Source organism: Arachis hypogaea, chromosome 16, assembly GCF_003086295.3.
Source record: "Arachis hypogaea cultivar Tifrunner chromosome 16, arahy.Tifrunner.gnm2.J5K5, whole genome shotgun sequence".
In the NCBI taxonomy this organism is placed as follows: Eukaryota; Viridiplantae; Streptophyta; class Magnoliopsida; order Fabales; family Fabaceae; genus Arachis; species Arachis hypogaea.
In genome coordinates, this window is record NC_092051.1 from 106,681,801 (window position 1) to 106,695,382 (window position 13,582).

The 13,582-nt window shown below is 36.4% G+C and overlaps 2 non-coding genes across 2 annotated transcripts; both read right to left on the reverse strand.

The window, feature by feature from the left end:
- Window positions 1-8,038: 8,038 nt before the first annotated feature.
- Window positions 8,039-8,146, reverse strand: LOC112760186 (small nucleolar RNA R71). Its single transcript, XR_003180638.1, has one exon. It is a non-coding gene; the product is annotated as a small nucleolar RNA R71 (small nucleolar RNA).
- A 5,043-nt stretch (window positions 8,147-13,189) lies between these two features.
- LOC112760381 (small nucleolar RNA R71) lies at window positions 13,190-13,297 on the reverse strand. Its single transcript, XR_003180824.1, has one exon. It is a non-coding gene; the product is annotated as a small nucleolar RNA R71 (small nucleolar RNA).
- Between the last annotated feature and the right edge of the window lie 285 nt (window positions 13,298-13,582).

Below are 13,582 nucleotides of genomic sequence, written 5' to 3' on the forward strand. Positions count from 1 at the left end.
GCTTTCAGAATGGACCATCCTGGATATATTCTATGATGGTCTGTCTGAATTAGCTAAGATGTCATTGGATACTTCTGCAGGTGGATCCATTCACCTAAAGAAAACGCCTGCAGAAACTCAAGAACTCATTGACATGGTTGCTAATAACCAGTTCATGTACACTTCTGAGAGGAATCCTGTGAGTAATGGGACGCCTCAAAAGAAGGGAGTTCTTGAAATTGATATTTTGAATGCCATATTGGCTCAGAATAAAATATTAACTCAGCAAGTCAATATGATTTCTCAGAGTCTGAATGGAATGCAAGCTGCATCCAACAGTACTCAAGAGGCATCTTCTGAAGAAGAAGCTTATGATCCTGGGAACCCTACAATAGCAGAGGTGAATTACATGGGTGAATCCTATGAAAACACCTATAATTCCTTATGGAGAAATCACCCAAATCTCTCATGGAAGGATCAACAAAAGCTTCAACAAGGCTTTAATAATGGTGGAAGAAACAGGTTTAACAATAGCAAGCCTTTTCCATCATCCACTCAGCAAAAGACAGAGAGTTTTGAGCAGACTCCATCTAGCTTGGCAAATATAGTCTCTGATCTATCTAAGGCCACTCTAAGTTTCATGAATAAAATAAGGTCCTCCATTAGAAATTTGGAAGCACAAGTAGGCCAACTGAGTAAAAGGATCACTGAAACCCCTCCTAGTACTCTCCCAAGCAATACAGAAGAAAATCCAAAAGGAGAGTGCAAGGCCATTGAAATGACCATCATGGCCGAAACCACAAAAGAGGAGGAGGACGTGAATCCCAGTGAGGAAGACCTCCTGGGATGTCCAGTGATCAATAAGGAGTTTTCCTCTGCGGAACCAAAGGACTCTGAGGCTCATCTGGAGACCATAGAGATTCCATTAAACATCCTTATGCCATTCATGAGCTCTGATGAGTATTCTTCTTCTGAAGAGAATGAAGATGTTACTGAATAGCAATTTGCCAAGTACCTTGGTGCTATCATGAAACTGAATGCCAAATTATTTGGTAATGAGACTTGGGAAGATGAACCTCCCTTGCTCACCAATGAACTGAGTGATCTGGAGCAACTGACATTGCCTCAGAAGAAACAGGATCCTGGAAAGTTCTTATTACCTTGTACCATAGGCACCATGACCTTTGAAAAGGCTCTATGTGACCTTGGGTTAGGGATAAACCTCATGCCCCTCTCTATAATGGAGAAATTGGGAATCTTTGAGGTGCAAGCTGTCAGAATCTCACTAAAGATGGCAGACAACTCAAGAAAGCAGGCTTATGGACTAGTAGAAGACATGTTAGTAAAGGTTGAAGACCTTTACATCCTTGTTGATTTCATAATCCTAGATACTGGGAAGGAGGATGATGAATCCATCATCCTTGGAAGACCCTTCCTAGCCACAGCAAGAGCTGTGATTGATGTGGACAGAGGAGAATTGATCCTTCAACTAAATAAGGATAACCTTGTGTTTAAAACTCAAGGATCTCCTTCTGTAACCATGGAGAGGAAGCATGAAAAGCTTCTCTCACTACAGAGTCAACTAAAGCCCCCACAATCAAATTCTAAGTTTGGTGTTGGGAGGCCTCAGCCAAACTCTAAGTTTGGTGTTGAACTCCCATATCCAAACTCTAAGTTTGGTGTCAGGAGTCTATAAAATTGACCTGATCACCTGTGTGGCTCAGTGAGAGCCCACTGTCAAGCTATTGACATTAAAGAAGCGCTTGTTGGGAGGCAACCCAATGTTATTTAATATATTTTGTTTTATTTTCTCTTTGTTATTTCATGATTTACTAGGTTGATGATCATATAGAGTCACAAAAACTACAAAAAAAATTCAAAAACAGAATGAAAAATAGCATTGAAAACAGAACACCCTGGAGGAAGGGCTTACTGGCGTTTAATGCCAGAACGGAGCATGAAACTGGCGTTGAACGCCAGAAACAAGCAACATCCTGGCGTTCAAACGCCAGGAATGCACCCTGAGAAGAGCTGGCGCTGAACGCCAGAAACAAGCATAGAACTGGCGTTCAACGCCAGAAACATGCTGCATCTGGGCGTTGAATGCCCAGAACAAGCATCAATTCAGCGTTTAAACGCCAGAATTGCATGCAAAGGCATTTTACTTGCCTAATTGGTGCAGGGATGTAAATCCTTGACACCTCAGGATCTGTGGACCCCACAGGATCTGTGGACCCCACAGGATCCCCACATACCTCCACTCACCTTCCCTCCTTATAATCCTATATCACCCTCTCTCTCTCCATTCACAGTCATCCCTTCTGTTTTCCATTCACCACTCACATCCATACACCCAACCTACCTTCAAAATTCAAAATCTCTTTCCCACCCAAGCCCACCCATATAGCCGAATACACACATTCCTCCATCCCCTCCATATCTTCTTCTTCTTCTACTATTCTTTCTTCTTTTGCTCGAGGGCGAGCAACATTCTAAGTTTGGTGTGGTAAAAGCATAGCTTTTTTTTTTGTTTTTTCATAACCATTGATGGCACCTAAGGCCAGAGAAACCTCTAGAAAGAGGAAAGGCAAAACAAAAGCTTCCACCTCCAAGTCATAGGAGATGGAGAGATTCATCTCAAGGGTCTATAGCTCAGTGGTAGAATATTTGACTGCAAATCAAGAGATCCTTGAGATACCTCAGGGGATACATTTTCCTCCACACAATTATTGGGAGCAACTAAGGGTGGAACATCAAGAGCACTCCATCATCCTTCATGAAATTAAAGAAGATCAAAAAGCAATGAGGGAGGAGCAACAAATACAAGGAAGAGACAGAGAAGAGCTCAAGGACATCATTGGTTCCTCAAGAAGAAAACACCACCATCACTAAGGTGGACTCATTCCTTGTTCTTAAATTTTCTGTTTTTCGTTTTCTTATGTTAAATGTTTAATTATGTTTGTGTCTTATTACATGATCATTAGTATCTAAGTGTCTATGCCTTAAAGTAGTGAATAGGAATCCATCACCTCTCTTAAATGAAAAATGATTTAATTACAAAAGAACAAGAAATACATGGTTTCGAATTCATCCTTGAAACTAGTTTAATTATTTTGATGTGGTGACAATACTTTTTGTTTTCTGAATGAATGCTTGAACAGTGCATATGTCTTTTGAAGTTGATGTTTATGAATGTTAAATATGTTGGCTCTTGAAAGAATGATGAAAAGGAGACATGTTATTTTATAATCTGAAAAATCATAAAAATGATTCTTAAAGCAAAAAAAATCAGTGAATACAAAAGCTTGCAGAAACAAAATGTGAAAAAATAGCGAAAAAAATGGGAAAAAGGAAAAGCAAGCAGAAAAAGCCAAAAGTTCTTAAAACCAAAAGGCAAGAGCAAAAAGCCAATAACCCTTAAAACCAAAAGGCAAGGGTAATAAAAGGGATCCAAGGCTTTGAGCATCAGTGGATAGGAGGGCCTAAAGGAATAAAATCCAGGCCTAAGCGGCTAAACCAAGCTGTCCCTAACCATGTGCTTGTGGCGTGAAGGTGTCAAGTGAAAACTTGAGACTGAGCGGTTAAAGTCAAGGTCCAAAGCAAAAAAAGAGTGTGCTTAAGAACCCTGGACACCTCTAATTGGAGACTTTAGCAAAGCTGAGTCACAATCTGAAAAGGTTCACCCAGTTATGTGTCTGTGGCATTTATGTATCCGGTGGTAATACTGGAAAACAAAGTGCTTAGGGCCAAGGCCAAGACTCATAAAGTAGCTGTGTTCAAGAATCAACATACTGAACTAGGAGAATCAATAACACTATCTGAACTCTGAGTTCCTATAGATGCCAATCATTCTGAACTTCAATGGATAAAGTGAGATGCCAAAACTATTCAAGAGGCAAAAAGCTACAAGTCCCGCTCATCTGATTGGGGCTAAGTTTCATTGATATTTTGGAATGTATAGTATATTCTCTTCTTTTTATCCTATTTGATTTTCAGTTGCTTGGGGACAAGCAACAATTTAAGTTTGGTGTTGTGATGAGTGGATAATTTATACGCTTTTTGGCATTGTTTTTAGTATGTTTTTAGTATGATTTAATTAGTTTTCATTATATTTTTATTAGTTTTAATTAAAAATCACATTTCTGGACTTTACTATGATTTTGTGTGTTTTTCTATGATTTCAGGTATTTTCTGGCTGAAATTAAGGGACCTGAGCAAAAATCAGATTCAGAGGTTGAAGAAGGACTGCAGATGCTGATGGATTCTGACCTCCCTGCACTCAAAGTAGATTTTCTGGAGCTACAGAACTCCAAATAGCGCGCTTCCAATTGCTTTGGAAAGTAGACATCCAGGGCTTTCCAGAAATATATAATAGTCTATACTTTGCCCGAGTTTAGATGACACAAACTGGCGTTGAACGCCAGTTTCATGTTGCAGTCTGGCGTTCAGCGCCAGAAACATGTTGCAAAGTGGAGTTCAACGCCAGAAACATGTTACAAACTGGTGTTCAACTCCAAGAATGACCTCTCCACGTGTAAACTTCAAGCTCAGCCCAAGCACACACCAAGTGGGCCCGGAAGTGGATTTCTGCATCAATTACTTACTTCTGTAAACCCTAGTAGCTAGTCTAGTATAAATAGGACTTTTTACTATTGTATTTACATCTTCGAATCATCTTGGATTAGTTTTATGCTATCTTAGACCTTTAGGGGGGGGGGGTGGCCATTCGGCCATGCCTGAACCTTCATCACTTATGTATTTTCAACGGTAGAGTTTCTACACACCATAGATTAAGGTGTGGAGCTCTGCTGTTCCTCATGAATTAATACAAAGTACTACTGTTTTTCTATTCAATTCAACTTATTCCGCTTCTAAGATATTCATTCGCACTTCAACATGAATGTGATGATCGTGACACTCATCATCATTCCCTATGAACGTGTGCCTGACAACCACTTTCGTTCTACCTTCGATTGAATGAGTATCTCTTGGATTTCTTAATCAGAATCTTCGTGGTATAAGTTAGAACCCATGGATGACCGTTCTTGAGATCCGGAAAGTCTAAACCTTGTCTGTGGTATTCCGAGTAGGATCCGGGAAGGGATGGCTGTGACGAGCTTCAAACTCGCGAGTTCTGGGCGTAGTGACAGACGCAAAAGGATGGTGAATCCTATTCCAGTATGATCGAGAACCTCCAGACGATTAGCCATGCAGTGACAGCGCATCGGACCATTTTCCAGAGAGGATTAAAAGTAGCCATTGACAACGGTGATGTCCTTACATAAAGCCAGCCATGGAAAGGAGTAAGACTGATTGGATGAAGACAGCAGGAAAGCAAAGGTTCAGAGGAACAAAAGCATCTCTATACACTTATCTAAAATTCTCACCAATGATATACATAAGTATTTCTATCCTTATTTTATTAATTATTTTCGAAAACTCCATAACTATTTTATATCCGCCTGACTGAGATTTACAAGGTGACCATAGCTTGCTTCATACCAACAATCTCCGTGGGATCGACCCTTACTCACGTAAGGTTTATTACTTGGACGACCCAGTGCACTTGCTGGTTAGTTGTATCGAAGTTGTGAATGAAAAATAATTTATTAAGACGTGCGTACAGAGTTTCTGGCGCCATTACCTGAGATGACAATTTTGTGCACCAAGTTTTTGGCGCCGTTGCCGGGGATTGTTCGAGTTTGGACAACTGACGGTTCATCTTGTTGCTCAGATTAGGTAATTTTTTTTGTTTTATTTTCAAAAAAATTTCTAAAATCTTTCAAAAATTTTCCCTTGTTTTTGAAAAAAAATTTAAAAATAAATCTTTTCAAAAATATATTTTTCTTTAGAATTTTTAAGAATGAATTCTAGTGTTTCATGATGATTTGTTGAATCCTGGCTGGCTGTAAGCCATATCTAATCTTTTGGACTGGGGTTTCAACTTATCATCACAAGAGCTTGTTGATTCTCACACACTTAGTTGCTCTATACATGAAAAGTATCAATATCTTCTAAAGCTTGGCTGGCTAGTAAGCCATGCCTAACCCTTAGATTGGAGCTTTAAACTAAGAGTACAAGATTCCTGGAATTCATATTAAAAATTTTGGAATCCTTATTTTTCTTTTTCATATAATTTTTGAAAAAAAAACCAAAAAAAATTAGAAAATAAAAAAAAAAATCAAAAATATTTTGTGTTTCTTATTTGAGTCTTGAGTCAATTTCAAGTTTGGTGTCAATTGCATGTTCATCTTGCATTTTTCGAAAAAATCATGCATTCATAGTGTTCTTCATGATCTTCAAGTTGTTCTTGGTAAGTCTTCTTGTTTAATCTTGATGTTTTCTTGTTTTGTGTCTTTTCTTGTTTTTCATATGCATTTTTGCATCCATAGAGTCTAAACATGAAAGATTTCTAAGTTTGGTGTCTTGCATGTTTTCTTTGCATATAAAAATTTTCAAAAATAAGTCTTGATGTTCATCTTGATCTTCAAAGTGTTCTTGGTGTTCATCTTGATATTCATAGTGTTCTTGCATGCATTCCTTGTTTTGATCCAAAAAGAAAAGAGAAAAACATGAAAAATGATGTTTTAATTTTTTTCTCTTTCATCATTAAAAATTCAAAAATAAAAAAAATATCTTTCCCTTTTTCTTCTCATCAAATTCGAAAATTTGAATTGACTTTTTTAAAATTTTTAAAATCGAGTTGTTTCTTATGAGTCAAATCAATTTTTCAATTTGAAAATCCTATCTTTTTCAGAATCTTTTTCAAAAATCAAATCTTTTTTATTTTTCTTATTTATTTTCAAAAATTTTAAAAATAATTTTCAAAAATCTTTTTCTTAATTTTATATCATAATTTTCGAAAATAACATTATCAATTAATGTTTTGGTTCAAAAATTTCAAGTTTGTTACTTACTTGTTAAGAAAGATTCAAACTTTTAGTTCTAGAATCATATCTTGTGATTTCTTGTGAATCAAGTCATTAATTGTGATTTTAAAAAATCAAATCTTTTTCAAAACTAATTTCAATCATATCTTTTCAAAAATATCTCTTTATCTTATCTTTTTCAAAATTTGATTTTAAAATATCCTTTCTAACTTCTTATCTTCTTATCTTTTCAAAATTGATTTTCAAATTTGTTTCAACTAACTAACTAACTTTTTGTTTGTTTCTTATCTTTTTCAAAACTACCTAACTAACTCCCTCTCTCTCTAATTTTCGAAAATATCTTCCCTCTTTTTCAAAATTTCTTTTTAATTAACTAATTATTTTAATTTTTGATTTTAATTTTCGAAAAATTACTAACCTTTTTCAAAACCATTTTCGAAAATCACTAACTCTTTTTAAAAAAATAATTTTCAAAAAATTCCTTTTCTCTCTCATCTCATATCTCTGCTCTCCTCACCCTTGTGTTTCTTTCTTTACATTACTCTTCTTTTCTTCTACTCACACAGGGACCTCTATACTTAGGTAAAAAGGATCCCTATTATTATTATTATTTTTCTGTCCCTCTTTTTCATATGAGCAGGAGCAAGGACAAGAACATTCTTGTTGAAGCAGATCCAGAACCTGAAAGGACTCTGAAGAGAAAACTAAGAGAAGCTAAATTACAACAATCCAGCAAGCACCTTTCAGAAATTTTCGAACAAGGAGAGGATATGGCAGCCGAAAATAATAATAATAATGCAAGGAGGATGCTTGGTGACTTTACTGCACCTAATTCCAATTTACATGGAAGAAGCATCTCCATTCCTGCCATTGGAGCAAACAATTTTGAGCTGAAACCTCAATTAGTTTCTCTGATGCAGCAGAACTGCAAGTTTCATGGACTTCCATCTGAAGATCCTTTTCAATTCTTAACTGAATTCTTGCAGATATGTGATACTGTTAAGACTAATGGAGTAGATCCTGAAGTCTACAGGCTCATGCTTTTCCCTTTTGCTGTAAGAGACAGAGCTAGAGTATGGTTGGACTCTCAACCTAAGGATAGCCTGAACTCTTGGGATAAGCTGGTCAAGGCTTTCTTAGCCAAGTTCTTTCCTCCTCAAAAGCTGAGTAAGCTTAGAGTGGATGTTCAGAACTTCAGACAGAAAGAAGGTGAATCCCTCTATGAAGCTTGGGAGAGATACAAAGAACTGACCAAAAAGTGTCCTTCTGACATGCTTTCAGAATGGACCATCCTGGAAATATTCTATGATGGTCTGTCTGAATTAGCTAAGATGTCATTGGATACTTCTGCAGGTGGATCCATTCACCTAAAGAAAACGCCTGCAGAAGCTCAAGAACTCATTGACATGGTTGCTAATAACCAGTTCATGTACACCTCTGAGAGGAATCCTGTGAGTAATAGGACGCCTCAGAAGAAGAGAGTTCTTGAAATTGATACTCTGAATGCCATATTGGCTCAGAATAAAATATTGACTCAGCAAGTCAATATGATTTCTCAGAGTCTGAATGGAATGCAAGCTGCATCCAACAGTACTCAAGAGGCATCTTCTGAAGAAGAAGCTTATGATCCTGAAAACCCTACAATAGCAGAGGTGAATTACATGGGTGAACCTTATGGAAACACCTATAACCCCTCATGGAGAAATCACCCAAATCTCTCATGGAAGGATCAAAAGCCTCAACAAGGCTTTAATAATGGTGGAAGAAACAGGTTTAGCAATAGCAAGCCTTTTCCATCATCCACTCAGCAACAGACAGAGAACTCTGAACAAAATACCTCTAATTTAGCAAACTTAGTCTCTGATCTATCTAAGGCCACTGTGAGTTTCATGAATGAAACAAGGTCCTCCATTAGAAATTTGGAAGCACAAGTGGGCCAGCTGAGTAAAAGGATCACTGAAATCCCTCCTAGTACTCTCCCAAGCAATACAGAGGAAAATCCAAAAGAAGAGTGCAAGGTCATTGAATTAATTACCATGGCCGAACAAGTAAGGGAGGTTGAGGACGTGAATCCCAGTGAGGAAGACCTCCTGGGACGTCCAGTGATCAATAAGGAGTTTCCCTCTGAGGAACCAAAGGAATCTGAGGCTCATTTAGAGACCATAGAGATTCCATTAAACCTCCTTATGCCATTCATGAGCTCTGATGAGTATTCCTCTTCTGAAGAGAATGAGGATTGATGAGCGGATAATTTATATGCTTTTTAGCATTGTTTTTAGTATGTTTTTAGTAGAATCTAGTTACTTTTAGGGATGTTTTCATCAGTTTTTATGTTAAATTCACATTTCTGGACTTTACTATGAGTTTGTGTGTTTTTCTGTGATTTCAGGTATTTTCTGGCTAAAATTGAGGGACTTGAGTAAAAATCAGATTCAGAGGTTGAAGAAGGACTGCTGATGCTGTTGGATTCTGACCTCTCTGCACTCAAAGTGGATTTTCTGGAGCTACAGAATCAAAATGGCACGCTTCCAATTGCATTGGAAAATAGACATCCAGGGCTTTCCAGCAATATATAATAGTCTATACTTTGGCTGAGTTTAGACGACGTAAAAGGGCGTTGAACGCCAGTTCTACGCTGTTGTCTGGAGTTAAACGCCAGAAACACGTCACAAACCAGAGTTGAACGCCAGAAATACGTTACAACCTGGCGTTCAACTCCAGAAAGAGCCTCTGTACGTGTAACATTCAAGCTCAGCCCAAGCACACACCAAGTGGGCCCCGGAAGTGGATTTATGCATCAATTACTTACTTCTGTAAACCCTAGTAGCTAGTTTCGTATAAATAGGACTTTTTACTATTGTATTAGACATCTTGGGATGCTTAGTTCTTAGATCATGGGGGCTGGCCATTCGGCCATGCCTGAACCTTTCACTTATGTATTTTCAAACGGTAGAGTTTCTGCACTCTATAGATTAAGGTGTGGAGCTCTGCTGTTCCTCAAAGATTAATGCAAAGTACTACTGTTTTTCTATTCAATTCAACTTATTCCACTTCTAAGATATTCATTCTAACTTCAACCTGAATGTGATGAACGTGCAATCATCATCATTCCCTATGAACGTGTGCCTGACAACCACTTCCGTTCTACCTTAGATTGAATGAGTATCTCTTGGATCTCTTAATCAGAATCTTCGTGGTATAAGCTAGATTGATGACGGCATTCATGAGAGTCCAAAAAGTCTAAACCTTGTCTGTGGTATTCCGAGTAGGACTCTGGGATTGAATGACTGTGACGAACTTCAAACTCGCGAGTGCTGGGCATAGTGACAGACACAAAAGGAGGGTGAATCCTATTCCAGTATGATCGAGAACCTCAGATGATTAGCCGTGCTGTGACAGAGCATTTGGAGCATTTTCACAAAAGGATGGGATGCAGCCATTGGCAAGGGTGATGCCTCCAGACGATTAGCCATGCAGTGACAGCGCATCGAACCATTTTCCAGAGAGGATCAAAAGTAGCCATTGACAATGGTGATGTCCTTACATAAAGCCAGCCATGGAAAGGAGTAGGATTGATTGATTGAAGACAGCAGGAAAGCAGAAGTTCAGAGGAACGAATACATCTCTATATGCTTATTTGAAATTCTCACCAATGATATACAGAAGTATTTCTATCTTTATTTTATTATTTATTTTTGAAAACTCGATAACTATTTTATATCCGCCTGACTGAGATTTACAAGGTGACCATAGCTTGCTTCATACCAACAATCTCCGTGGGATCGACCCTTACTCACGTAAGGTTTATTACTTGGATGACCCAATGCACTTGCTGGTTAGTTGTATCGAAGTTGTGAATGAAAAACAATTTATTAAGATGTGCGTACAGAGTTTTTGGCGCCGTTGCCTGAGATCACAATTTCGTGCACCATGTTTTTGGCGCCGTTGCCGGGGATTGTTCGAGTTTGGACAACTGACGGTTCATTTTGTTGCTTAGATTGGGTAATTTTCTTCTTATTTTGTTTTCAAAAAGTTTTCAAAAAAATTTTTCAAAAAAAAAAATCTTTCAAAAATTTCTCATCTGTTTTCGAAAATTATTCTAAATTTTTTAAGAATGAATTCTAGAGTTTCATGAAGCATGTTGGAGCCTGGCTGGCTGTAAAGCCATGTCTAATTCTTTTGGATAGGGGCTTCCAACCATCAGCATAGGGGCAAGTTAATTTGATAAGTAATGAGCAGTATATTCTGATGTTACATACTAAAGCTTGGCTGGCTATTAAGCCATGCCTAACCCTCAGATTGGAGCTTTAGAATAAGAATGCTAGATTCCTGGAATTCATATTAAAAATTTTGGAATCCTTATTTTTCTTTTTCAAATAATTTTCGAAAAATACAAAAAAAATTAGAAAATCATAAAAATCAAAAATATTTTTCATGTTTCTTGTTTGAGTCTTGAGTCAATTTTTAAGTTTGGTGTCAATTGCATATTCATCTTGCATAAATTTTTTCGAAAAAATCATGCATTCATGGTGTTCTTCATGATCTTCAAGTGTTCTTGGTAAGTCTTCTTGTTTGATCTTGATGTTTTCTTGTTTTGTGTCTTTTCTTGTTTTTCATATGCATTTTTGCATCCATAGAGTCTAAACATGAAAGATTTCTAAGTTTAGTGTCTTGCATATTTTCTTTGCATATAAAAATTTTCAAAAATAAGTCTTGATGTTCATCTTGATCTTCAAAGTGTTCTTGGTGTTCATCTTGACATTCATAGTGTTCTTGCATGCATTCCTTGTTTTGATCCAAAAAGAAAAGAGAAAAACATGAAAATGATGTTTTAATTTTTTCTCTCTCATCATTAAAAATTCAAAAATCAAAAAAATATCTTTCCCTTTTTCACTCATAAATTTCGAAAATTAGATTTGACTTTTTCAAAAATTTTTAAAATCTAGTTATTTTTTATGAGTCAAATCAAATTTTCAATTTAAAAATCTTATCTTTTTCAAAATCTTTTTCAAAAATAAAATCTTTTTCATTTTTCTTATTTATTTTCGAAAATTATAAAAATTTTTTTCAAAAATTTTTTTCTTAACTTTATCACATAATTTTCGAAAATATCATCATCAATTAATGTTTTGATTCAAAAATTTCAAGTTTGTTACTTACTTGTTAAGAAAGATTCAAACTTTGAGTTCTAGAATCATATCTTGTGATTTCTTATGAATCAAGTCATTAATTGTGATTTTAAAAAATCAAATCTTTTTCAAAACTAATTTCAATCATATCTTTTCAAAAATATCTTTTTATCTTATCCTTTTCAAAATCATATTTTTTTCAAAAATTTGATTTTAAAATATCCCTTCTAACTTCTTATCTTCTTATCTTTTCAAAATTGATTTTCAAAATTTGTTTCAACTAACTAACTAACTTTTTGTTTGTTTCTTATCTTTTTCAAAACTACCTAACTAACTCTCTCTCTCTAATTTTTGAAAATATCTCCCTCTTTTTCAAAAATTTCTTTTTAATTAACTAATTATTTTAATTTTTGATTTTAATTTTCGAAAATTACTAACCTTTTTCAAAAACTATTTTCAAAAATCACTAACTCTTTTTCAAAAATAATTTTCGAAAATTCTCCTTCTCTCTGCTCTCCTCAACCTTGTGTTTCTTTCTTTACATTACATTCTTTTCTTCTTCTCTTCTTCTACTCACACAGGGGAACCTCTATACCTGTGGTAAAAAGGATCCCTATTATTATTATTATTATTTTTCTGTTCCCTCTTTTTTATATGAGAAGGAGCAAGGACAAGAACATTCTTGTTGAAGCAGATCCAGAACCTGAAAGGACTCCGAAGAAGAAACTAAGAGAAGCTAAATTACAACAATCCAGCAAGCACCTTTCAGAAATTTTCGAACAAGAAGAGGAGATGGCAGCCGAAAATAATAATAATAATGCAAGGAGGATGCTTGGTGACTTTACTGCACCTAATTCCAATTTACATGGAAGAAGCATCTCCATTCCTGCCATTGGAGCAAACAATTTTGAGCTGAAACCTCAATTAGTTTCTCTGATGCAGCAGAACTGCAAGTTTCATGGACTTCCATATGAAGATCCTTTTCAATTCTTAACTGAATTCTTGCAGATATGTGATACTGTTAAGACTAATGGAGTAGATCCTGAAGTCTACAGGCTCATGCTTTTCCCTTTTGCTGTAAGAGACAGAGCTAGAGTATGGTTGGACTCTCAACCTAAGGATAGCCTGAACTCTTGGGATAAGCTGGTCAAGGCTTTCTTAGCCAAGTTCTTTCCTCCTCAAAATCTGAGTAAGCTTAGAGTGGATGTTCAGACCTTCAGACAGAAAGAAGGTGAATCCCTCTATGAAGCTTGGGAGAGATACAAAGAACTGACCAAAAAGTGTCCTTCTGACATGCTTTCAGAATGGACCATCCTGGACATATTCTATGATGGTCTGTATGAATTAGCTAAAATGTCATTGGACACCTCTGCAGGTGGATCCATTCACCTAAAGAAAATGCCTGCAGAAGCTCAAGAATTCATTGACATGGTTGCTAATAACCAGTTCATGTACACTTCTGAGAGGAATCCTGTGAGTAATGGGATGCCTATGAAGAAGAGAGTTCTTGAAATTGATACTCTGAATGCCATACTGGCTCAGAATAAAATATTGACTCAGCAAGTCAATATGATTTCTCAAGAG